The sequence below is a fragment of the Elephas maximus genome, chromosome 3, assembly GCF_024166365.1.
Source record: "Elephas maximus indicus isolate mEleMax1 chromosome 3, mEleMax1 primary haplotype, whole genome shotgun sequence".
NCBI classification, from domain to species: Eukaryota; Metazoa; Chordata; class Mammalia; order Proboscidea; family Elephantidae; genus Elephas; species Elephas maximus.
Window position 1 is genome coordinate 195,445,391 of NC_064821.1, and position 24,142 is coordinate 195,469,532.

General features: G+C 41.3%; 1 protein-coding gene across 1 annotated transcript in view; it reads right to left on the reverse strand.

The window, feature by feature from the left end:
• FCRL4 (Fc receptor like 4) overlaps positions 1-17,129 on the reverse strand; it is a 49,813-nt gene extending 32,684 nt beyond the window's left edge. Inside the window, exon 1 of the mRNA XM_049880868.1 lies at positions 17,118-17,129. The gene's annotated coding sequence lies outside the window, so the exon portion shown is untranslated. The remainder of the gene's footprint in view (positions 1-17,117) is intronic.
• Positions 17,130-24,142: the final 7,013 nt, after the last annotated feature.

Consider the following 24,142-nt stretch of genomic DNA (forward strand, 5'->3'; position numbering starts at 1 on the left):
TACTCATTTATTCCAGTTTAATTGCTTTCAATAGATTGGTACCCGTGGCGTCTGTTTTCATTTAATTCAGCCCATTTCAAGGGGTGCGAATTCAAAGCCTCTGGGAGCCGAGCAGGCAATGTAGAGTGAAGGGAGGAAGGTGTAAGAAAAATCAACTGTCAGAATGCAATAAAAATTTAACGCATTTTACTGAACTCTTGGCTATATGTGCACCATAACACAAGCCTGTGTGATATTGGAGATTATGTTTTGAATCTGATTTTGAAAAATACAAATTGGGATGAAGGTACAATTAATTATTAATTTTTCATCCATTATTCATTATTTCTTAATTGGCAACCGGAAGCCTGATACCTTTTCCTCTGCACCAAGAAATCAGCGTGACAGCTTACATCTCAAGGTATAATATTCAATGCAGATTCTCCTTTGTATCCTTTAAATAGGTGCGGTATTTAGTTTTTACTGTTTTACAAGGGAAAGCAGCTGTTTGCTAATGTAAACTCTGCTGACCAGGGGTGGAAACTTCACACAACGGCTTTTATATTTAGAATAACTATTTCTGAGATATTTGTGGAAGTCTGACATTCTTAGACTGACGTATTTGTTTTTCAGTGTTATATTGCCTTACTGCTCAGTTTTTTCTATTTGTAATTCTTCAGCCTCACTGTCAACATTAATTTTAAAAGGCCAATTCAACCACGGTAGTTTATTTTCAGATTTTTATTTTCTGAATTCAGTTTTCAATTCCGCGATTTGGAACATGTAGTTGTATCTATCCCTTTTAATTTGGAAACTGATTTCAGTGAATAGGATCATGATTTGGGGTGACTACTCCCTGGTAGCATAGTGGTTAAGTGCTAGGGCTGCTAACCAAAAGGTCGTCAGTTCGAATCCACCAGGAAACTCTATGGGGTTGTTCTACTCTGTCCCATAGGGTTGCTATGAGTTGGAATTGACCTGACGACAATGGGTAACAGGTACTCATGAATACTTCTCTGAGAACTAGTCAAAATGATCATACGGGTTGTGTTGTCAACAAAAAAAGGCAAGTTTTTTTTTTTTAAATCTAATACAGGTTTCCCCTGCTGTCTGAAAGTAAAGCGTTCCTGTGAAAACTTTCGTAAGCAAATACGGCATAAAGCGAAGAAACAATTATCATTAATTTATATGGGAAAATTTTTTGAATATTCCCAGACTCAAAGAAAGATAAAACGCAGACAGATGCTCAGAGACACAGTTAAAAGCTATGGTGGCTTGATGCCGAGATGCTGAGTGTAGTTCCCAGGGAAGGAGTTGGGTGACGCCACTCTTGCTCTGGGTGCACACTCTCTCTTCAATGGCTCAGTGCAAAACAAATGCTGAACACTATTTCCGCTTTTAGCTTTTTTTTGGTAAAAGCAAAAATCCTCTTCGGATTTCTTTTGAGTAGCAAAAACAGATGCTAATGTAGGACTTTTATAAAAGTGAGGTGGCCTAAAGTGAACTTTCAAAAAGCAGGGGATACCTGTGTTTGGTGGGAAGCTGAGGGTGAGATTGTTCATTGAATGACATGAATGAGTTATCGTCTTTTAGTTCTCTTGGGCACCATGCCACAGGTAAAAAAAAAAAAAAAATTTTTTTTTTTTAATTCACGTAGAGCTGTCCACCATAGTCTGCATCTTATCAAGTAAAGCAATGACCTCTTGGTACTTCGAACCGCAGGTGTTTACCTAGCTCATGGCTGTAATTACTGAGTCTGAGATGTGTTCCATTTCTAATTTTTTAGCAGAATAATTCCTGAGAAGTCATGTAATGATGTATTTAAGTTCCCAATCATTGCAAAACACTGCCATCTTGAATTTAAATTTCATAAACAAGTTCAGTGTTAGCACTAGCCATTGTAGGATCACTCTTTATCATCTGTGGACTGGTTTTGTCCAGGCTGTATTCAACTTTTCAAAATTTGTGTTAGATTACAAAAATGGTCGCAAATCCTCTTCCTTCCTGTGTCCATGTTCTTACAATGTGACTTGGCAGTTTGTTTCATTAAGAAGGGGCATCTATTTCTTTATCTCTTGAATATGGTCTGGCCTTGTGTCTTGATTTGGCCAACGGAAGTGGCAGAAGTGGTGCCATGAAAGTTCTCAGCATGGGTCTCAGGAAGCCTTACAGGCTTCTGCTCTCACTGCTTGGAAGACTACAGTTGCCACGTGAGTAAGCCTGGGCTAGCTTGCTGAGTGGGGCAGTGCTGGTTCAGTGGTAGAATTCTCCCCTTCCATGCTGGAGATCTGGGTTTGACTCCCAGCCAACGAACCTCAAGCACAGACACCACCCATCTGTCACTGGTGGAAGCTTGTGTGTTGCTATGATGCTGACCAGATTTAAGCAGAGCTTTTTCCAGACTAGGTTGGTCTGGGATCAAAGGCCTGGCCGTCTACTTCCAAAAATTTGTCAGCAAACAGCCAGTGGATGCCAACGGTCTGATCCACAACCTATCATGGGAATGGCGCAGGACCAGGCCGCGTTTCATTCTGTTGTGAGTGAGGTTGCCATGAGCCGGGGGCTGGCTTGATAGCAGCTAAAGACAACAACAGCTAACAACAACAATAGCTAACGACAATAACAGCTAACAGCAACAACAGCAAACAACAACAGTAGCTAACAACAATAACAGCTAACAGCAACAACAGCTAACAACAACATTAGCTTGCTAAAGGTTGTTATTAGCTGCTGTCAAGTCAGCCCCCTTCTCATGGCAAGTTGCCAAGCTGCAGAATCACAAGATAAATAAACGGTTGTTTTAAGCCACTAAGTTTTGCGGTGGTTCGTTACACAGATTTAGTAACTAAAACGACTTTTCTCAATACACTATTAGCACCAGCATTCAAGTTTTTATTCTAATCTTAATTCTTTTTTTTTTTAATAATTTTTATTGAGCTTTAAGTGAATGTTTACAAATCAAGTCAGTCTGTCACATATAAGCTTATATACACCTTACTCCATACTCCCACTTATTCTCCCCCTAATGAGTCAGCCCTTCCAGTCTCTCCTTTCGTGACCATTTTGCCAGTTTCTAACCCTCTCTACCCTCCCATCTCCCCTCCAGACAGGAGATGCCAACACAGTCTCAAGTGTCCACCTGATACAAGTAGCTCACTCTTCATCAGCATCTCTCTCCTACCCATTGTCCAGACCCTTCCATGTCTGATGAGTTGTCTTCGGGAATGGTTCCTGTCCTGGGCCAACAGAAGGTTTGGGGACCATGACCACTGGGATTCCTCTAGTCTCAGTCAGACCATTAAGTCTGGTCTTTTTATGAGAATTTGGGGTCTGCATCCCACTGATCTCCTGCTCCCTCAGGGGTTCTCTGTTATGCTCCCTGTCAGGGCAGTCATCGGTTGTGGCCGGGCACCATCTAGTTCTTCTGGTCTCAGGATGATGTAAGACTCTGGTTCAAGTGGCCCTTTCTGTCTCTTGGGCTCATAGTTGTCGTGTGACCTTGGTGTTCTTGTTCTTCGTTCTCCTTTGATCCAGGTGGGTTGAGACCCATTGATGCATCTAGATGGCCGCTTGTTAGCATTTAAGACCCCAGACGCCACATCTAATCTTAATTCTTAATGATATTGAAATAAATATATTTAACCCAGGTAGCATTATTTATGTTTACATGCTTATCAATTGCAATAGAAAAATGCACACTTATCCTTTCAGTTTTAAGTCATAGTTTCAGCTTCTGGAACACAAGCCGATACTTGATTCTCCACAGGAAATGTAATTTTGCTGCCCTCAATAGACATTCCTTTTATAGATTTGTCCTCTGTGAAAGTTTTTTTTGTGCTTGGGAGATTTTTTGTTTTTACTTCACACACAACTGCATTTTACACTGGCAATAATTTATGAACATTAAAATGAAACCCTGTTTAAAGTTCAGTTCTTTCTTTTTCAGTTCGTTAAGTTCTCCATCATGTATCTTTCTCTACCCTGCTGTAATTCTTACTGTAATTTGTTTCATAACGGTACCTTTATTTGTATTCAGTCACAAGCACACACTTTGTATATACATACGTCTACTTTTTACTTTCGCAAAGAAATGATCTCATCCTCTACTTTTGAAATCACAAGTTCTTCTTATTCTGTCTTTTGTATTCCTGTTTTTGGTAGAGAATTGAGTAAAAGTCATATGCCCCTCTCTTCTTAAATCTACTGTAAGTAAAACAACTGGACATTTGAGGTGATAAATGGCATCTGTCACTTAGCTTCGGTGTTGGGGAGACAACAGGAAGTGGTAGAGACCCTGGTCAGTTGGAGAACACAAGCTGCATCCAAAGGCAGCAGCTACTATTTAACTCAGAGTGTTCTTCCCAGCTCTGAGGGTCTGCTGTTACCTGACGGTCCAACTTTTTTAAAAGAAATCCAAAATTTAAATTTTTATGTGAAATCTCCTGATTTCTCGATTGCAACTAACTTAAACAATTGTTTTAAATACTATGTGAGCCAACAGTGTTCATCAAATGAAGATGTGTGTAGCAGGACTTTTATATTTCCTCTAGGGCCAATACAGAGTATTCTGCAAAGTTGCATCCTTGTTCTCCAGTCTTTAGGTCCAGTTCTTGGCAATTGGATGGCGTGCCCACCTTGAAGAACTCCAGAATAAAAACAAAACTTCTAGGAGCCCAGCATAAGTGTTGGTTGCCAGAGCTGGGTTAGGGTTATGTTAGTTGATGGGAGCTAAGGATGGCAAAAATTAAGAAAGAAGCAAGAAGAAATTGAAACTGATTTTCCTATATCGTACTAAGTCATTCCAGCAAGTGTACGGTTTCATAAGGATCACAGGACACATCTAATTTTTTTTTTTTCAAATCCCATTTCAGAGTAGAAAGTAGAGAGTTATGAAAATGTATAGGCAGCTGAATCACATAAGTCTGTGATTGGATCTACAGAATCCAGGACTCCTGAGATTCATGCTTTTTTCTATATTCTAGGGTTTTTCCAGGCAGGGAAAGAACTGAGGGTGCATAGGTGTGTGTGGCTCTAGGGATGACGTATGAGAGCTAGGGCATACCATACGTAAATAATTTTAGTTATCTCTGGAGCTGGGACTGGCTAGAGCTTGGCACACTCATGAAGATGGCCATGGATAGAGACTGGAATATAAACGGTACCACTGGCTTGGAAAATCTTGATGCCCCGAAACTAGTGTCAGAGTTGTGGTCATTGAGGTTCCCATGAGGCTAGGATGAAGATATGTATAGGAAGCAGAGGTCTCAAAGATCCGATCACCACAGCTGTACTCTGAAATTGAAGAAGGGAAATAGGGGTATAGGCCTGATTAGTCAGACCCTGAGATGCCCGGATCTTGTCTTTAGTGGGTTTGTGTGTGTGTTTTGTTTCATTTTTTTTTTGATGTCTTGTGTACAACATACCCTACCTACTAGCACTTTAATTTCTTTCTAGGTAAACTGACCTGATACATGGTCTCGGTGGAGAGCAGTGCGGCCTCTCATTTTTAAAGTCCAAGCAGCAAGTTTCTTCCATTCCCCAGTCAGGGGATAGACATGTGACTTAGGCTCAGCCAGACAGGTCTCTCTCCCAGGATTTGGCAACTTGAGCGGGTGGCACTAGGGTGTGGGACGTTGCAATGGATGGGTCAGTGTGTTGACGACTCCATTTCTGACCCATACCATGGCATGTGCTGTGGTTCCTGCTGCTGGGGCCCTAATACATTCCTGCTTTAAGTCTGGTCCTCCAGTTTTCCGAGTCCCTGATATCCTTCCAGTAAAGCACCCTCATTCAAAGAAGAGAGCCAGAATTGGTTTCCATTGCTAGAACCAAGAACCCTGACTAAAGTATTCTCTAAAGACTAGAAGAAGAGACTGAGACTTTCTGCAGGAGTCTACTCCCATGGTAGGAGCTCTGTATATGTGCCTGTGCTTGAAACCCGGCGTGGAAAAAGATGATGGCAGCAACATGAGTAAAAGTTACTAGAGATTCACTGGTAAGTTATTTTTGGAATGTCTATAAAGGACGATACCTCCCATAATGATGGCGATAACAATGATCCTAATACTAAAATGACCATTTATTATATGCCTTCTTGTCAATGGGTATTTATTAGAAACATCTCACTCAGACTTCCAACATCCAATGATAAAAAAAAAAAAAAAAATGATATAGGAGCAGTTAATCCCGTTTTGTACATAACTGGGGTTCAGAGAAGATAGTAAGCTCCCAAAGCCAGACAACTGATAAATGGCAGTCAGGATTCTCATCCAGTACAATTTTTTTTTTTGGCTCTGCCATGTTGCCTCTCTTCCAAAAACAGAGAGAGGAAGAGAATATCCCAAAATATATCTTGTGGACCTCATGTTGTTATTCTTAAGTCTCTGCAGTTATCTTTTCAACCAGATATTTTCAGACCCACATCCTGTTTAAAGGTCTTACTGGTTTGTCCACTTTTGGTCACATGTCAGGACTGTTAGGTCCAAAGCATAGAGACAAACTGCTGGTTTGAGTGTAGACTCTAAACATGTCCGTGTGTGTGTGTGTGTGTGTGTGTGTGTGTGAAACTAGATTGCTCTTTGTGCTTCTACTTCACCAGAGACACTTTGTTAGGTTTTCCTTTCTCCTCCCTCCCCCCCCACTCCTTCTTCTCCTTACTTCTCCCCCTCACAGCCTCCTCCTTCCCTTCTTCCTCCTCCTGTTCCATCTCCTGCTTCTTCCCATTTGTCTTCTTCCTGTTATTTTCCCACCTTGCCTTTGTTGACGGTGTTTTCATTATTTCTGCAGCAACCAGGGGCTATTTTAATCTATCATTCCTCTTTTTCAAGGTTTGTTTTTTCCCCTTTATTTTCAGAACTACACCCACTGTCTACTCCACCTAAACATGGTTCTGGTAACTTTACAAGAATCTAAAATCTCTCCTGCAATCCAGAGCAAAGGGGCTGATGGTGGTGTATGATGGAATGTAGGCGTGAGGATGAGGAGAATAAAAGGGACCATCTGTGGTATTTGGGAGACCAGGAACTCTGCAAAATTCGACATAAAAAAAAGAAGAGAGGCCAGTCTCTGCTTTTAGGGACCAAAAAAAAAAAAAAAAAAAAAACCCAGTGCCATTGAGTCGATTCTGACTCATAGCGACCCTATAGGACAGAATAGAACTGCCCCATATAGTTTCCAAGGAGCTCCTGGCGGATTTGAACTGCTGACCCTTTGGTTAGCAGCCGTAGCACTTAACCACTATGCAACTAGGGTTTTCCTTTTACAGGCAGTTGCAGTAAATTGTCCTACAAAGGCAGATTCATATTTGTCTCAATTATTTTATATGTCTTATATAAAAGCCCTATTTTACAACTATTTGAAATTTCTAGGAGTAGGGATTGAGTGGTTAGGAAGTTAGAGCTGATAGCTTTGCAAAATATTCTAGAAGGGAGTTCAACTTGCCTTAGAAAGCCAAATTTTCTTTTCTTTTTTTTTTTCCTTTTAAATTGATGTCAAGTTGAAAGTTAATCTAGAAACTTTATCAAGAATTTTTTCTTTTCTTTTTTTTTTTTTTTGAGAGGGGAAGGGAGATCTTTTGCTAGAAACTTAATGATGTCAGGGTAGTTTTTCATGTAATTAACTCCATCAATGTAGTATAATTACATTAATTTGGCATGAGTAAATGGATATAAAAACTTACCATTAATGCAAAGGCTGATCTCAACGTTTTATTTTCGCAACTAGTTTTCTTATTCCAATTAGAAATTACTTATTCTATATTAGTATGTTCAATTTATTTCCATTGGCCTTATGAGGCAGATCATGAAGATACATATGACAATATAGATTAAAATGTATGCAGAGAGATGATTAAATATGAAGGGAATAGGGTGAACAAAACCAAGAGCAGAATTAGAACATGGACATGTATACTGGAAAGTTCTGCTCAATTTTTAAAGTGGATTTTCAGGTCTTGGGCTTTTTTTAATCAAAGCAAAGAGGGACAGGCAAACAGTGACAGGATCTGCTCCTCACAGACGGCATTAAGGAGAGTTTAATGTTGTTCTGGTGTGAGGATTAACAATTATTGACAGGGACCCCAATTTTGTGGTGCGTGTGGTTGGGTCCACATCTCCTCATATTGCTTGCCAAGATAAGAGCCCTTTGGCACAATTTGTGGCCAAGGGATCATGGCCAAGTCTCCCCGGAAGGGGCTCTAAGGAAGTGGTAATTGTGGCCTAGCCCAAGGCCCCTGCTCATGTGTGCACAGTATGCTCCAACTTACATGGGCCCCCTTGCCCTTGGTCCCATCCACAGCCTTGGTGCTCCTGGCTGAGGCCCAGGGCTGTGCTGGTATTACCTCAGAGTGGAATAGTGGCTGTCTTTGGGATGAGGAAAGCACATCAACAAGGAGAACTATAAAGATGGCTCCAAAGGGCAATTCCTGGTCCCTGAAGAAAATGAAAGGCCTGGAAGTGGGGCCAAGATGACGGAATAGTCTAATGCTTCCTGTTGTCTTTCTTATGACAAAGACCCCCCCCCCCAAAAAAGTGACTTGATTATGTATTACAATCTAAGAGCCCTAACCATCAAAGACAAAGCTGAAGAGTCAGACTGAGTGGCGGGGGAAGGAGAGACAATTCAAAAGCAGTGGAGAAGTGCCAGTTGAAAGGTAGCTGGGACCCTCCTGGCTGGGTCAGCTAGTGCCTGGCTGAGGTGAGCAGTAACGTTCAGGATGCATCTCACTACATTGGGTGAGGCTGGTAGTGAGTCTGCATATGCCTCTGGAGCCAGGTGGAAGCAGTGCTGGACCTGTGAAAGTTAAGTGCAAGTGTCTAACCTACTATGTGGGGGCAAAATACCGCCCCCCCCCCGAGTTTCACAGCAGAGAAGCGCTTCCTTCCACTCATTCCCCCTCCACCCTGCTCCACTCTGACTCCAGTCTGGCAGTATTCAACAACTGCCATGCGCCCTAAGCCCAAACTCAGGGCTATCCAGCCCCAAACCAGCCTTGTGGCTTTAAAAAATGCCACACACCCTACGCTGTGAACTCAGGGTGGGTCAGGAGGCCCTGTCCCTTTGCCTAGGCACTGGCATAAGGGGTCCACAGACTTGCAGCATCTTTTACCCCTGGCTAGACCTACGTGGACCAATTCAATGCTGCATGCTCTTATTAACATAAAACAGCAGGGCATACACCAGAAGCCCATTTTCAACTGCAGCAGCCAAGGGGGAGCTGCAGATTTGTGATACTTGACACCATTCTGCCCCATAAGCAGAGGCCTCAACCAACCACGGCAGGGGCCAGAGGGCTGGTGATACCACACACTCCATCTAGCCACTCACTATAGGGGCCTGAGAATAAGTGGTGCTTCCCAGTTCCTCCAGCCAACAGCACCAGATTCCCAAGGACCGGCTGCAATATCCCCCCAATATATGTTTGGGGGACTAGGACATGTCCTTCACCCAGGCAGCTGGGGGCAGCTGCCAGCCCCCTACCTTGCTCCTCACATAGTGCCCTACTGCAGTCAAATGCCTGTGCCAGTTCCAAACACCCCTACGTAGCCCTGCTCATCTAGGACTGTAGGTGGAAGTCTGTACCACACGCTTGATGACTGACAACCTGGCCACACTTGTGTGGCCACGCCCACACAAGAAAAGTGAACAGACTCCTGGACTCATACACCTAGTAGCTGCTCTAGCCACCTGGAGACAGGATGTTACAGCTTCAAAGACTCCAATAACCAATGTAGCTTCATACACCCAGCCTACTTGGGAATATTAAGACAAAACAAAACAAAACAAAAGGTTAGGACACAGTAAACAAACATAAAGTAAATAAATATAATAACTTATTGATGCCTTGGAGACAACAGTCAATATCAAATCACATAAAGAAAAAGGTCAAGATGACTCTGGCAAATGACCAAAATAAAGAACCAGGAAATCTTCTGAAGAAAGATAAGGTAATGGGACTACCTGAGATGAAATTCAAAAAGCTAATATACAGAGCTCTCCAGATCAGGAAGGAGATCAGGCAAAACTCAGACTACGCAAAGGAATACACAGGCAAAGCAATAGAAGAGTTCAGGAAAATAATACAAGAACGAAATGACAAATTTAATAGGCTACTAGAAACCATAGAAAGACAGCAACTAGAAATCCAAAAGATTAACAATAAGATTTCAGAATTAGACAACTCAATAGACAGTCATAGGAGCAGAATTGCAGAACTGGAAGTCAGAATTAGTGAGGCTGAAGATAAATTCCTTGACACCTATTTTTTGAGGAAAAAATCAGAAAAAAGAACTTTAAAAAATGAAGAAAGCCTAAGAATTACATGGGATACCATTGAGAGGAAAAACCTACCAGTGATCAGAGTACCAGAATGGGGGGGAAGGGGGTAATAAAAAAATCTTCTATCCAAGAGGATTTCTATCCAGGAAGCTCAACGAACGCCATACAAGGTAGATCCCAAAAGAAAATCATCAAGACATATTATAATCAAACTTGCTGAAACCAAAGACAGAGATAGAATCTTCAGGATGGCTAGGGATAAATGAAAAGTCACCCACAAAGAACCAATAATACTAGGCTCTGACTACTCAGCAGAAGTCATGCAGGCTAGAAGGCAATGGAGTGGCATAGATAAAGGCTTCAAGGAAAAAAAAAAATTGCCAGCCAAGAATTATATACTTAGCAAAACTGTCTCTCAAACAGGATGGCAATATTAGGGCATTTCCAGATAAACAGAAGTTAAGAGAATTTGTAAGAACCAATCCAAAATTACAAGAAATATTATAGGGAGTCCTCCAGTTAGAGAACCAACAACAGCAGACAGCAATCCAAGACTAGAAAACAGGACAGATCAACCACTTATCAAGCCAGATAAAGAAGTCACGAAAACAAGTCAAAGCTAAAAGACTGAAAACAGGGAACCAGAGACATCAATATGTAAAGAGTGACAGTGTCAAAACAGAAAAAGAGGAAATAAACAGTGTAGCCATAGAACTTCGATATGGAGAGGAAGTTAAAGTGATATCAAGAAATAAAAGATTGGTTTAATCTTAGAAAAATGAAGGTAACCACAAAGGAAGCTAAGAAATCTACCCATCAAAATAAAACAGGAGAAAAACATAAAGATTCTGCAAACACAAAATCAACATAGTAAAAAAGATAAAAAGAAAATATGTAAAGAAAAATGACTCAGCACAGAAAATCAAGTGGAACAAAGTCAACAACACACACAAAAAAATCAAAATGACACAGTAAACTCATACCTATCAATAATTACACTGAATGCAAATGTACTAAATGTACCAAGAGACAGAGAGTGGCAGAATGGATAAAAAAAAACAAGCTCCAACTATACACTGCCTACAAGAGACACACCTTAGACTCTAAGACACAAACTGAAACCCAAAGGATAGAAAAAAGTATATCAAGAAAACAACAATCAAAAAGAGTGGGAGTGGCAAAATTAATCTCTGACAAAACAGACTTTAAAGCAAAATCTACCACAAAGGATAAGGAAGGACACTATATAATGATAAAAGGGTCAATATGCTAGGAGGGCATATCCATAATAAATATATGTGCACCCAAGGACAGGGCTCCAAAATACATAAAACAAGCTCTAACAGCATTGAAAAGAGAAACAGACAGCTCCGCAATAATAGTAGGAGACTTCAACACATCACTTTTGGTGAAGGACACAGCACATCTAGAAAAAAACTCAATAAAGACATGGAAGATCTAGATACTGCAATCAATCAATCAATCAACTTGACTTCATTGACATACAGAGAACACGCCACCCAACAGCAGCCAAGGATACGTTCTTTTCCCATTGCACACGGAACATTCTCCATAATAGACCACATTTTGGGCCACAAAGCAATCCTTACTAGAATCCAAAACATTGAATTATTACAGTGTCTTTTTTGACCATAATGCCGTAGAGTAGGAATCAATAACAAAAACAGCAAGGAAAAAGAAATCAAATACATGGAAACTAAACAACACCTTGCTTAAAAACTACTGGATTATAGAAGAAATAAAGGATGGAGTAAAGAAATTCATAGAATCAAATAAGAATGAAAACACACCTTACCAAAATCTTTGCAAAAGCAAAAGCAGTGCTCAGAAGTCAATTTATAGCAATAAATGCACACATTAAAAAAGAAGAAAGGGCCAAAATCACAACATTAACTTTACAACTCAAACAAATAGAAAGCAAGCAGCAAAGGAAGCCCCAAGGCTCCAGGAGAAAGGAAATAATAAAGATCAGAGCAGAAATAAATTACACAGAGAATAGAAAAACAATTGAAAGAGTCAGCCAGACCAAAAATTCGTTCTTTGAAAAGATCAACAAAACTGGCAAACCACTGGCCAAACTGACAAAAGAAAAACAGGAGAGGAAGCGAATAACCCGAATAAGAAATGAGATGGGTGATATCACAACAGACCCAACTGAAATAAAAAGGATTATAACAGAATACTACGAAAAATTGTATTCCAAAAAATTTGAAAACCTAGAAAAAATGAACAAATTTCTAGAAACACACTACCTACCCAAACTAACACAAACCGAGGTAGAACAATTAATAAACCCATAACAAAAGAAGAGATTTAAGAAGTAATTAAAAAAACTCCTAACCCTGGCCCGGAAGACTTCACTGGAGACTTTTATCAAGCTTTCGGAGGAGGGGTAACACCAGTTTTACTAAAGGTATTTCAGAGCATAGAAAAGGAATGAATTCTCCCGAACTCATTCCATGAAGCCAGCATAACCCTGATACCAAAGCCAGGTAAAGACACCACAAAAAAAATTAAAAAAATAACAGACCAGTATCCCTCATGAATATAGATGCAAAAAATTCTCAACAAAGTTCCAGCCAATAGAATTCAACACCATATCAAAAAATAATTCATCATGACCAAGTGGAACTCATATCAGGTACGCAGGGATGGTTCAAATTTAGAATATTAATCAACATAATCCATCACATAAAAAAAAAAGATATGCTAAGCAAATAATACGAGAAGCAGGACTACATGAAGAAGGATAGGACATCAAGGAAGACTCATTAACAACCTGTGTTATGCAGATGACACACCCTTGCTTGCTGAAAGTGAAGAGGACTTGAAGCACTTACTCATGAAGATCAAAGACCACAGCCTTCAGTGTGGATTGCACCTCAACATAAAGAAAACAAAAATCCTCACAACTGGACTAATGAGCAACATCATGATAAATGGAGAAAACATTGAAGTTGTCAAGGATTTCATTTTACTTGGATCCACAATCAACAGCCATGGAAGCAGCAGTCAAGAAATCAAAAGACGCATTGCATTGGGTAAATCTGCTGCAAAGGACCTCTTCAAAGTGTTGAAGAGCAAAGATGTCACCTTGAAGACTAAGTTGCGCCTGACCCAAGCCATGGTATTTTCAATAGCATCATATGCATGTGAAAGCTAGACAACGAATAAGGAAGACCGAAGAAGAATTGATGCCTTTGAATTGTGGTGTTGGCAAAGAATATTGAATATAGCACGGACTGCCAAAAGAACGAACAAATGTCTTAGAACAAGTACAACCAGGATGCCCCTTAAAAGCAAGGACGGCGAGACTGCACCTTATTTACTTTGGACATGTTGTCAGGAGGGATCAGTCCCTGGAGAAGGACATCATGCTTGGCAGAGTACAGGGTCAGGGGAAAAGAGGAAGACCCTCAACGAGGTGGATTGACACAGTGGCTGCAACAATGAGCTCAAGCATAACAACGATTGTAAGGATGGCTCAGGACTGGGCAGTGTTTCGTTCTGTTGTGCATAGGGTTGCTATGAGTCAGAACCGATTCGATGGCACCTAACAACAACAATAACATAAGAACCACATGATCTTATTAATTGATGTAGAAAAAGCGTTTGACAAAGTCCAACGCCCATAAAAAAAATACCTGATTAAAAACTCTCAGTAAAATAGGGATAGAAGGGAAATTCCTCAACATAATAAAGGGCATTTATACAAAGCCAACAGCCAACACCATTCTAAACGGAGAGAGTCCGAAAGTATTCCCCTTGAGGAAGGGAACCAGATAAGGATGCCCTTTTTCACCACTCTTATTCAACATTGTGTTGGAGGTCCCAGCCAGAGCAATAAGGCAAGAAAAAGAAATAAAATCATCCAAGTTGGTAAGGAAGAAGTAAAAGTATCCCCATTAGAGATGATATGATCTTATACACAGAAAACCCCAAAGAATCCACAAGAAAACTACTAGAACTAATAGGAGATTTCAGGTTACAAGATAAACATACAAAAGTCAGTTGGATTCCTCTACACCAACAAAGAGAAATTCAAAAAAGATAATCACCAAATCAATGCCATTTACAATAACCCCCAAGAAGATAAAGCACTTAGGAACAAATGTAACCAGAGACGTAAAAGACCTATACAAAGAAAATGATAAAACACTACTGCAAGAAACCAGAAGAGATCTACGTAAGTGGAAAAACTTACCATGCTCATGGTAGGAAGACTCAACATTGTGATAATGTCAATTCTACCCAAAGTGATCTACAGATACGGTGCAATCCCGATTCAAATTCCAACGGCATTTTTTAACGATGTGGAGAAACAAATCACCAACTTCATAGGAAAGGAAAGAGACCCCTGACAAGTAAAGCATTACTGAAGAAAAAGAACAAAGTGGGAAGCCTCGTACCACTTGATTTTAGAAGCCATTATACTGCTGTGGTAGTCAAAACAGCCTGGTATTGGTACAAGAGCAGACCCATAGACCAGTGGAACAGAATTGAGAACCCAGGCATAAATCCATCCACCTATGGGCAGCTGATACTTGACAAAGGCCCAAAGTCCATTAAATGGGGAAAAGACAGTCTCTAACAAATAATGCTGGCACAATTGGACATCCATCTATAGAAAAACGAAACAGGACCCATACCTCACACCAGACACAAAAACTAACTCAGAATGGATCAAAGATCTAAATATAAAATCTAAAACGAAGAAGATCATGAAAGAAAAAACAGGGACGATGCCGGGAGCCGTAACACATGGCATAAATAGTATACAAACCATAACTAACAATGCACAAACACCAGAAAAGAAACTAGATAACTTGAACTCACAAAAATCAAACACTTACGTTCATCAAAAGACTTCACCAAAAGAGTAAAAAGAGAACTTACAGACTAGGATTAAATTTTGGCTATGACATATCCAATAAGGGTCTAATCTCTAAAATCTATAAGATACTGCAACACCTCAAAAACAAAAAGACAAATAACTCAATTAAAAAATGGGCAAAGGATATGAACAGATACTTCACCAAAGAAGACATTCAGGCAGCTAACAGACATCTGGGAAATGCTCACCATCAGTAGCCATTAGAGAAATGCAAATCAAAACTACAGTGAAATACCATCTCACGCCAACAAGACTGGCTCTAATCCAAAAAACACAATATAGCAAATGTTGGAGAGGTTGTGGAGAGATTGGAGAACTTATGCACTGGTGGTTTGAATGTAAAATGGTACAACCATTTTGGAAAATGATTTGGTGCTTCCTGAAAAAGCTAGAAATAGAAATATCACGAGATCCAGCAATCCCACTCCTAGGAATGTACCTGAGAGAAATAAGAGCTGTCACACGAATAGACATATGCACACCCATGTTCATTGCAACACTATTCACAATAGCAAAAAGGCAGAAACAACCTAAACGCCCATCAATAGAGGAATGGATAAACAAATTATGGTACATACACACAATGGAATAATATGCAAGAACAATAAAGAACAAGGATGAATCTGCAAAACATCTCACATGAATGAATCTAGAGGGCATTAGGTTGAGTGAAATAAGTCAGTCGTGGAAGGACAAATATTCTATGAGACCACTATTATAAGAACTCAAGAAAAGGTTTAAACACAAAAAAGAGCATGCTTTGATGGTTACGAGGGTGGGGAGGGAGAGGGAGGGAAAATCACTAACTAGATAGTAGACAAGGATCAACTTTGGTGAAGGGAAGGACAATGCACAATATAGAGGAAGTCAGCACAACTGGACCAAAGCTAAAGCAGTTTCCTGGACATATCCAAACACTGTGAGGGACACAGTAGCTGGGACTGGGGCCTGGGGACCATAGTTTCGGGGAACATCTAGGTCAATTGGCTTAATAAAGTTTATAAAGAATGTTCTACATCCCACTTTGGTGAGTGGCATCTGGGGTCTTAAAAGCTTTCTAGCAGACATCTAAGATACTTCAGTTGGTCCCATCCCACTTAAAGCAAAGGAGAGTGAAGAAAACCAAAGACACAAGGAAAACATTAGCCCAAAGGACTAAGGGAGCACATGAACCAGAGAACTCACCAGCTGAAGACCAAAAGAACTAGATGGTGCCCGGCTATCACCAATGACCTCCCTGACAGGGAACACAACAGTGTCCCAGACAGAGCAGGAGAAAAATGTAGAACAGAACTCAAATTCACGTAAAAAGACCAGCCTTAATAGTCTGACAAAGACTGGAGGAACCCCTGAAACTATGACCCCCGGATGCACTGTTAACCCAGAACTAAAACCGTTCCTGAAGCCCACTCTTAAAACAAAGATTAGACAGGAGTATGAAACAAAAATAACACATGTGCGGAATGTGCTTCTTAGTTTAATCAGATATAAGAGACCAAGTGGGCAGCTCCTGTCCAAAAGCAGGATAAGAAGGCAGGAAAGGGATAGAAACTGGTCAAATGGATACAGGGAACCCGGGGTGGAAAGGAGGAGTGTGCTGTTACATTGTGGGGATTGCAGCTAATGTCACAAAGCAATATATGTATAATTTTTTGCGTAAGAAATTAATTTGAGCTTTAAACTTTCACTGAAAATCAGTTAAAATGGAAGAAGAAAAAAAAAAAACAGAGAATGCAAGGTCTGGGTCATAAGCAGGTCATAAGTGATCTGGATATTCTCCTAATCTTCTATAGCATCCTCAGGGGCCACTTAGCCACTGGCCTACCCTGAGGAGTGCCTGGCAGATAATCCTTCTTTCCCTTGAAATAGGTGCTCTTGTAGGAGAAGCACACAGGTAGCCTGATCCAGGTCCTGGAGAACCAAGGGCCCACAACATTTTCTTACTTACTGTAGCTCCTTCTCTGTCCTTTTCATCTCTGCTTAGCTGAGGGCTTCTATGGGCTCCCTCACCACCTCAGCATAGACGACGGAGGAATCCTGGGAAGGAAAAAGCTTGTGAAGAGAAAGGAAGCTAGCATTTCCACGAGGGCCCACTGTGTCCAGTGCACTGATCTAGCTACTTCACTTAAGGAAGAGGGAGGCCCGGGGACAGAAACGCAGGGAAATTGGACTCACCATGCTCTCTGGACGTGTTTGTGGATGTTCTGCTGGGGAAGAAATAGAAATGATGAACAGCGAACAACACTGGGCTGTTACAGCCCAGTCGTTAACTTCCGTCCGCCAGGGTTCAGCCTTTCTCCCAGGACAGGACATAGACACCAGTAGCAGACGCCACTTTCTCTCCAGATATGCAGAATGGTGGTCACTGTCAGGGCTGCGGGGCAGCAGCCACAGCTCTAAGGGGCTCTGCCAGCAGCAGATCTCCCCCCACCCCCAACCCCTTCAACTCTAGCAAAGACTTCATCAGAGCCAGAAGCACTTCCCCAAAGCTCACCTGCATCCTCCGGTCCCTGATCGATGATCCAGACCTGGGAGTAAGCCACATCCAGACACACTGGATTCACTGAAAGGGAGGGCAGGGTTAGACAGGGGGCGGTGGCCAAGGGCACACCCAGGCACTCTTCCAAATACCTGCTCCATGCCTACCTTGTAGCTGTTGTTAGTTGTCAAGTTGGTTCTGACTCATGGTGACCCCATGAGTGTCAGAGTAGAACTGCTTCACAGGGTTTTCAAGGCTGTGACCTTTTGGAAGCAGATCGCCAGGACTAACTTCCAAGTCACCACTGGGTGGGCTCGAACCACCAATCTTCTGGCTAGTAAATTGAGCGCTTAACCATTTGCACCACCCTGGTTCACACCTACCTTAACACCTCCCAAATGAGCCTCTGCAGTACCTGGGATGTCAAGGACACCTCTAAAAACCATATCTTTGGGTCTTTTCTCTACACTTTCTCTCTTCCTCCCTGGCCCAGACCTGGAGCCCATACCTAACAGTAGTGCTCACCTTTGCTGCACATGGGCTGCATTTCCTTTGTAGGGGCAAATGAGTTGCAGTAGGTATGCCCTCGGGAGCCTGCAAGACACAGAAACCTATGTCAGTTTCTGGGATGGTGAATCAAAAGGAGGAGAATAAAGGCTGGTGAGAGGGCTAAGGGGTAGGTAGGCAGAGTTTCAGGGAACCTGGTACCCAGAAAGGCACAGGGGCTTGCAAGGTTGGTAGCCTGATGCCTGACATAGCTATGCATGGTCAGTTTGAGTGAGGCCTATCAGGGGCAATGCCTGAGGCCTGGCATGACCAAGAGAAATCTAAGTTGGGGACATCTGAGTCAAATTCAGAGACAATTACCTGGTTGAACATTTTCATGAATAGCATCTCTCATCATTTCCTTCAGAGGTATTGATTATGAAAGTATCTTTCTATCACCTTGGGCTAATGCCCTAGAAAAGATGCTTAACTTTCAGTAATACATAGTTTAACCAAGGAAAAAAAGGAAACTGGGAATATAAGCAATCAGGAAAGCTTAGTACTCTCTGATATGCCTCAAAATTAAATTGTCAAATTTAAGGGGCTAAAGAAGCCCTCCTGGTGCAGTGGTTAAGAACTCAGCTGCTAACCAAAAGGTTGGCAGTTTGAATCCATCAGCCTGTCCTTGGAAACACTCTGGGGCAGTTCTATGTCTTATAGGGTCGCTATGAGTCACAATTGACTCAATGGCAACTTTTTTTTTTTTTTTTTTAAAGAGGTCAAGTTCACCAGCGTGGGCTCTGGAGTCCACTGCTCATGCATACTGCAGTTGGCCAAAGTGGTTCAGAAAAAGATTCAGACTTTGATTAAGGAGTAGCTTGAGGTGCAAAGGTTGAAAGTGATCTCAAAAAAGAAAATTGAATGTATTTATGTGAGTCTATTTTATTATCAATACAAGGTTTTATATATACTTAATGCAATGCTTCTTTTTTGTACCCCCAAATATGTCATAAAATATTCTCTTAAATGTACATCTTTGTACAGAGTCTCGAGAAAGACTGTCGGGTTCAAAACTAGACTTTTTCATGTACTAGCTGTGTGACCTTGGCTAACTTACTCACCCTCTCTGTGCCTAATTTCCGCATATGTAAACAATATTCTATACAATCAATTAGTAGATGTAAAGCACTTAGAACAGTGCCTGGCACATAGTAGGTGCTATGCTAAGGAATAGCTGCTGCTGTTTGGAAACATTGCATTATGTTATTTCTGAAAGTGGCATTTGGGAGGGCAGTCAGTGAAGATATCTCAGAGATAGTGACATTTGCACTAAAATTTAAACGAGAAGTAGAGGTTAGGAAAGGGGAAGCAGGAGGGAATGTCAGATGCCCAGTCCCAGCGAAGGGGGGCTCACAGAACATAGCACATTCAATATTTTTTTTATTTTTGAGCCAAACTCTCTATTTTGAATGCTAACTTTCTATTTTCCCATATTCTCCATTTTGAATGCTAAATAAATCAGAAGGAGAATACCAGCATTCTTCACATAGTGCATGCACAATAAATGAACCAATAAATAAATGAACCACATGTTGGAGGTGGTGGCACCAGCACCTGCAAAACAAAGAATTAGTGTCAGCCAGGGGGACAATTTCTCCTTAGGCTGGAGTTGACATAAAAAGAATCCACGCATTTTGAGTATCAGTGAATGACTTGTCCTGGTCTGGGACACCCCTTGCTGAGAGGTTTCCGGATAGGATAAAAAAAAAACAAAAAACATTGCTGTCAAGTCAATTCCGACTCATAGTGACCCTATAGGACAGAGTAGAATTGCCCTTCAGGGTTTCTAAGGAATGGTTGGTGGATTCGAACTGCTTACCCTTTGGATAGCAGCTGAGAGCTGAGATAAGTAGCCCACATTTTACATGACTGCCTGCATATGGGCCCTCTGATGGGAACTTCCTGGTCTGTCCTAAGGGGTCTTTGTCTCCTAGCACAGTGCCTGGCCCAGAACTGGTACTCGATGTATGTGGAATGAATTAAAAAAATGTGAAAACATATGACTGTCTTCCCCGGGCAGACAGCAGGTGCTTTACACTTGACTACGTAGGTAAGTTACTCAACTTCTCTGTGCCTCTGTTTCTGTATCTGTGAATTAAAGATAACAGTAATAATAACAATAATAATACCTTTCAAATGAGGATTAACTCAGTTAATGTATGCTAAGTGGTAATACCCCCATGTGTCTGTCAGTTTGTCGTACTGTGGGGGCTTGTGTGTTGCTGTGATGCTGGAAGCTATGCCACCGGTATTCAGGTACCAGCAGGGTCACCCATGGAGGACAGGTTTCAGCTGAGCTTCCAGACTAAGACAGACTAGGAAGAAGGACCCGGAAGTATACTTCTGAAAAGCATTAGCCAGAGAAAACCTTATGAATAGCAGCAGAACATTGTCTGATACGGTGTTGGAAGATGAGCCCCCCAGGTTGGAAGGCACTCAAAAGATGACTGGGGAAGAGCTGCCTCCTCAAAGTAGAGTCGACCTTAATGACATGGATGGAGTAAAGCTTTTGGGACCTTCATTTGCTGGTGTGGCACGACTCAAAATGAGAAGAAACAGTTGCAAACATCCATTAATAATGGGAACCTGGAATGTATGAAGTATTAATCTAGGAAAATTGGAAATCATCAAAAATGAAATGGAATGCATAAATATCGATATCCTAGGCATTAGTGAGCTGAAATGGACTGGTATTGGCCATTTTGAATTGGACAATCATATAGTCTACTCTGCTGGGAATGACAACTCGAAGAGGAATGGTGCTGCATTCATGGTCAAAAAGAACGTTTCAAGATCTATCCTGAAGTACAACGCTGTCAGTGATAGGATAATATCCATACGCCTACAAGGAAGACCAGTTAATATGACTGTTATTCAAATTTACGCACCAACCACTAGGGCCAAAGATGAAGAAATAGAAGATTTTTATCAGCTGCTAAAGTCTGAAATTGATCGAACATGCAATCAAGATGCATTGATAATTACTGGCGATTGGAATGCAAAAGTTGGAAACAAAAAGAAGGACCAGTAGTTGGAAAATATGGCCTTGGTGATAGAAACAATGCCAGAGATTGAATGATATAATTTTGCAAGATCAACGACTTCTTCATTGCAAATACCTTCTTTCACCAACATAAACGGCGACTATACACATGGACCTTGCCAAATGGAACACACAGAAATCAAATTGACTACATCTGTGGAAAGAGACAATGGAAAAGCTCAATATCATCAGTCAGAACAAGGCCAGGGGCAGACTGTGGAACAGACCATCAACTGCTCATCTGCAAGTTCAAGCTGAAACTGAAGAAAATCAGAGCAAGTCCACGAGAGCCAAAATATGACCTTGAGTATATTCCACCTGAATTTAGAGACCATCTTAAGAATAAATTTGATGCATTGAACACTAGTGACCGCAGACCAGACGAGTTGTGGAATGACATGAAGGACATCATCCATGAAGAAAGCAAGAGGTCAGTGAAAAGACAAGAAAGAAAGAAAAGACCAAGAAGGATGTCAGAGGAGACTCTGAAACTTGCTCTTGAGCGTCAAGCAACTAAATCGAAAGGAAGAATTGATGAAGTAAAAGAACTGAACAGAAGATTTCAAAGGGCCTCTTGAGAAGACAATGTAAAGTATTATAATGACATGTGCAAAGAGCTGGAGATGGAAAACCAAAAGGGACGAACACGCTCGACATTTCTCAAGCTGAAAGAACTGAAGAAAAAATTCAAGCGTCGAGTTGCAATAATGAAGGATTCCATGGGGAAAATATTAAACAACGCAGGAAGCATCAAAAGAAGGTGGAAGGAATACACAGAGTCATTATACCAAAAAGAATTAGTCAATGTTCAACCATTTCAAGAGGTGGCATATGATCAGGAACCAGTGGTATTGAAGGAAGAAGTCCAAGCTGCTCTGAAGGCATTGGCAAAAAACAAGGCTCCAGGAATTGATGGAATATGAATTCAGATGTTTCAACAAACAGATGCAGCACTGGAGGTGCTCACTCATCTATGCCAAGAAATATGGAAGACAGCTTCCTGGCCAACTGACTGGAAGAGATCCATATTTATGCCTATTCCCAAGAAAGGTGATCCAACCGAATGTGGAAATTATAGAACAATATCATTAATATCACACGCAAGCAAAATTTTGCTGAAGATCATTCAAAAACGGCTGCAGCCGTTTATCGACAGGGAACTGCCAGAAATTCAGGCTGGTTTCAGAAGAGGATGTGGAACCAGGGATATCACTGCTGATGTCAGATGGATCCTGGCTGAAAGTAGAGAATACCAGAAGGATGTTTACCTGTGTTTTATTGACTATGCAAAGGCATTCAACTATGTAGATCCTAACAAACTATGGATAACACTGCGAACAATGGGAATTCCAGAACACTTAATTGTGCTCATGATGAACCTTTACAGAGATCAAGAGGCAGTTGTTCGGACAGAACAAGCAGATACTGATTGGTTTAAAGTCCGGAAAGGTGTGCATCAGGGTTGTATTCTTTCACCATACGTATTTAATCTGTATGCTGAACAAATAATCTGAGAAGCTGGACTATATGAAGAAGAACGGGGCATCAGGATTGGAGGAAGACTTATTAACAACCTGTGTTATGCAGATGACACAATCTTCCTTGCTGAAAGTGAAGAGAATTTGAAGCACTTACTAATGAAGATCAAAGACCACAGCCTTCAGTATGGATTGCACCTCAACATAAAGAAAACAAAAATCCTCACAACTGGACTAATGAGCAACATCATGATAAATGGAGAAAAGATGAAGTTGTCAAAGATTTCATTTTACTTGGATCCACAATCAACAGCCATGGAAGCAGCAGTCAAGAAATCAAAAGATGCGTTGCATCGGGTAAATCTGCTGCAAAGGACCTCTTCAAAGTGTTCAAGAGCAAATATGTCACCCTGAAGACTAAGGTGCGCCTGACCCAAGCCATGGTGTTTTCAATCACATCATATGCATGTGAAAGCTGGACAATGAATAAAGAAGACCAAAGAAGAGTTGATGCCTTTGAATTGTGGTGTTGGCGAAGAATATTGAATATACCATGGACTGCCAAAAGAACAAACAAATCTGTCTTGGAAGAAGCGTGACCAGAATGCTCCTTACAGGCAAGGATGACGAGACTCCGTCTTACATACTTTGGACATGTTGTCAGGAGGGATCAGTCCCTTGAGAAGGACACCATGCTTGGCAGAGTACAGGGTCAGCGGAAAAGAGGAAGACCCTCAACGAGGTGGATTGACACAGTGGCTGCAACAATGAGGTCAAGCATAACAAGGATTGTAAGGATGGCGCAGGACCGGGCAGTGTTTCGTTCTGTTGTGCATAGGGTCGCTATCGGAACCGACTCGACAGCACCTAACAACAACAAGTGGTAATAACGTTATTTGGCACATACTAAGCACTCACAACTGAACCAATAAGCAACATCACGATAAATGGAGAAAAGATTGAGGTTGTTAAGAATGTCATTTAACTTGGATCCACAGTGAACACCCATGGAAGCAGCAGTCAAGAAATCAAAAGACACTGCACTGGACAAATCGGCTACAAAAGACTTCTTTAAAGTGTTAAAAAGCAAAGATGTCACCTTGAGGAGTAAGGTGCCCTGACCCAAGCCACGGTATTTTTAACTGCATCATATGCATGTGAAAGCTGGAAGACCAAAGAAGAACTGACAACTTTGAACTGTGGTGTTGGCAAAGAATATTGAATATACCATGGACTGCCAAAAGAACGAACAAATCTGTCCTGGAAGAAGTACAACCAGAATGCTCCTTAGAAGCAAGAATGGCGAAACTACATACTCTGGACATATCAGGAGGGATCAGTCACTAGAGAAGGACATCATGCTTGGTAAAGTAGAGGGTAAGCGAAAAAGAGCAAGACCTTCAATGAGATGGATTGGCAGAGTGGCT